The sequence below is a fragment of the Hippopotamus amphibius genome, chromosome 8 (assembly GCF_030028045.1).
Source record: "Hippopotamus amphibius kiboko isolate mHipAmp2 chromosome 8, mHipAmp2.hap2, whole genome shotgun sequence".
Taxonomy (NCBI): domain Eukaryota; kingdom Metazoa; phylum Chordata; class Mammalia; order Artiodactyla; family Hippopotamidae; genus Hippopotamus; species Hippopotamus amphibius.
The window spans coordinates 67,575,624-67,578,891 of record NC_080193.1 but is presented as its reverse complement, the minus strand read 5'-3'; the positions used below and the strand labels follow the sequence as shown (position 1 = coordinate 67,578,891).

General features: G+C 53.4%; 1 pseudogene; it reads right to left on the bottom strand.

Moving 5' to 3' along the window:
- Positions 1–359: 359 nt before the first annotated feature.
- Positions 360–2,247, bottom strand: LOC130859445 (TAF5-like RNA polymerase II p300/CBP-associated factor-associated factor 65 kDa subunit 5L; annotated as a pseudogene).
- Positions 2,248–3,268: the final 1,021 nt, after the last annotated feature.

Sequence of the window (3,268 nt, the reverse complement as noted above, 5' to 3'; positions counted from 1 at the left end):
TCCACCCAGTGACCCTGCAGCACTGCTCCCGGGGAGGGCACCCAGGAAACCTCCTCCGGCCAAGTGCAGCCCCAGCAAGGCAAGGGCATCTTGGCTCCAGAGACAGGAAGGGGCCAGCACGAGCACACAGTGAGATCTCCGTGATTCTTGATCTCATGTTCGTTCCCCATCACTGCCCTTCCTTCCCTGTCCTTCCACACTTGGGGGCTGAGCGAAGGGTGGCGGGTTCGGGATGTCCGAGGGACGAGGGGGGGATGCGGGGAGTCTTTCACAGTCAGTCAGTGATTCCATCCGTCTGTCCTAAGACTTGCCACCTGGAGACTTTTGCACGCCCAAGTCCATTACATGGAAGATGAAAATTAATGTTCCTTATTTTCTTGTGTGATTCCGGTCACCAGCAGGAGGTTGCAGGCCATGAACTGCACGCTCAGCACGCTGCTCATCCTGCCAGTGTAGACGCCCACGAGCTCACTGGACGAGCCGTCGGTGGGCGCGCTGCAGTGCACGCTCCTGATGTCCCAGACGCGCACCGCGTTGTCCATGGACGCCGACGCGATCAGGCTGCTGTCCGGGCTGAAGGTGAGGCTGGTGATGTTATCCGTGTGGCCCCGCAGCTCTTTGTACAGGGTTCCGGACGCCAGGTCCCACAGCTTCAGCCGCTGGTCCTCACCTGCCGACGCCAAGTACTTACCATTGGGGGAAAAGGCCAGAGAGAGCACGGGGCCGCGGTGGCCCGTGAAGAGCCTCACCGAGTTTCCCTGCTGGGCGCTCCACAGCCGGACCGTCTTGTCGGTCGAGCCCGTGGCTAAGTAGTTTGAATTAGGGTGGAACCTGACGCAGTCCACGTCCGCCAGGTGCCCAGCGTAGATCCGCAGTGGGTACGTCCGATCAAACGACCACAGCCTGGCCGTGCGGTCGTGGGACCCACTGGCGAAGTACAGGCTGTGCGGGCTGATGTCCAGGTCCCACACGGGGTAGGCGTGGGCCTGGTACAGCACAGTGTTGGTGAAGCTGCCGAGGTCCCAGTACCTGATGGACATGTCCTCAGAGCAGGAGAGCAGCCCTGAGCTGTCCGCGAGGAACCTGGTACTGTACACTGGCCCGCAGTGTCCCCGCAGGACCTTCATCTCCGTTCCCGCGTTATCGTCCTCGTCGTCCTCCTCCTCCAGGATGTCACAAGCCAAGTGGATGCGGGACACATCTACTTGATGGGGTTCAGATTTTAACTTCTTGGAACGCAGACTCCACAGTTTGATACAGGAGTTGTCAAAGCCAGCGGCAAGCAGCTTGCTGTCTGGGGAGACCTCTGCCGTGTTCAGCAGCTGCTCCGTGTTGTAGAAGGCGTAGAAGCAGATGGTGGTGAGGGAGGGGGGGCCATCCTTGACGCGCTTAATGCTCTCCTGCAGGACCTCCAGCGCGGCCTCGTTCTGCAGGGTGGGCGCGGGCACGTCGGCAGGCTCCAGGCCGCCGCCCTCGCCCCGGGAAGAGCCGCCGCTGGCGTAGAGCTGGTAGTCCGTCCTCATGGCGGGTTGCACATCCAGGTGGATGTGCCAGGTGAGGACTCTGCACAGCGCGGTGTTGTTGTCACTCTGGAGGTAGCGGAGAAGGTAGTTGTAGCTGTCTTCCTGCAGGCGGACCACGTACTTGTTGTCCAGGAAGGCCCGTAGCCGGAAGTTAGACAGGATATCCTGGATGGTCTGGTTGGTCTGCAGCTGCTCGATGACGTCATTCTGGCTGGCGTTCTGCAGGAACATCCCATGGAAGCGGCTGTAAAAGCTTTCTACAGTGCTCTTCGGGCTGTTTTGGACTAGGTTGAGGTGGAGGTAGACAAAGAGAGGGTAGAGGAGAGGCATCACTTCGTGGCTGTGCTGGGAGTCAGAATCTTTCTCTGTTATCTCCTTTGAGAGGTACCATCTCCTAGACTTTAACTTGTACCTCCCCGTGGCTGATGCTGAGTTCTCTATCAGAGTCTGTACCTTTCATGCTACGCAGCAGGATGCGGTGAGAAAATTCCGCAGCCGTCCAAACTGTACTTCATATTGCTGGGGCTCTGCCTGGCAAGGGGCTGCAGACACTATGTTGGCACAACCAGATTCTGATGGGACTGCGAGGCTGGCGGCCATCTCCTCGGCGCTCTGTGACAGCCGCAGGCCTTGCTTCAGTGGGCCGTCTGCATCCCCGTACTGCCGGCGTTTGAGGTAGCAGGACAACGGCCATCTGGATCTGCTCGGTGCGCACCCATTTCATGACTGAACATCCCACGCGGCTTCCGCTCCCCTCGCCGCCGCCGCAGCCGCCGCCGCCGCCGGGCTCGCCTCGCGTCCGCCTCCGTCGTCTCCGCGGCAGGCTCAGCTGGGCCCCTGCGCCCTGCGCCCTGCACCCGGCCGCCCCCGCGGCGGCTCTGGGCGGCCGCCCCATCTAAGTAGACTATTAAGTAAAAAATAGTGTCCTTTTAAAATTTGCATTTATGTAATTACAAAGCTGCTTGAGCATGTTTTATATATTTATAATCTATTTATAGATGTGTGTGTGTGTAACCTCTTTGTTCATACTACTTGCCTATTTCCTTTCTTGATGGATGATAGGTCAAGACTTTATTAAAGACTTAAAGATGAAAACATAATTTATTCCAAATATGCTGGATATAATTTTTCAGTTCTGTGTCATTCTACTGACCACTAGAAATTTAATACAGTTTGAGTTGCATGTCTTTTATATAAAGACCATTTCCATTATATACTAATAAAAATATCCCATGTTTCCTTTTTAATCCTTTTTAGCCTGTAAAGTAATTTAAAAAGTGCGGTCGATATTGATATCTAGTTTTGTTTTCCTTTTTCTCCAAATGGTTTATTATCTTCTCACACCATTTATTTAATAACACACATTTTCTTATTGACTGGAAGTACACATTTATTGTATGCTGAATTTCCATGTATACTTGAGTTAGCAACACCTTTATAACTGAGCCAAAAGAAGAGCAGAGTTATACAAAATATGATGGAGGAAAAATAATGGATTCCGTTTGGGATATGTTCACTTGAATTATATTTAGGACAAACAGGTGAAGTCCATTCGGTACTTGGGATTTCTGTGTGTAACGTCATTTTAAATCAGGCCCTCATGGAAATTTAGGTGCCATTACATAATCTTGGTCAAGCCAGATTGCCGCAAATATTTTGTCTTCAGTTTCATCATGGTTTGCCTCTTATGCCAGGGGCTTTAAGTCTCAGCACTATCCCAATTTAGAAAAGTAAAATGGTTCTAA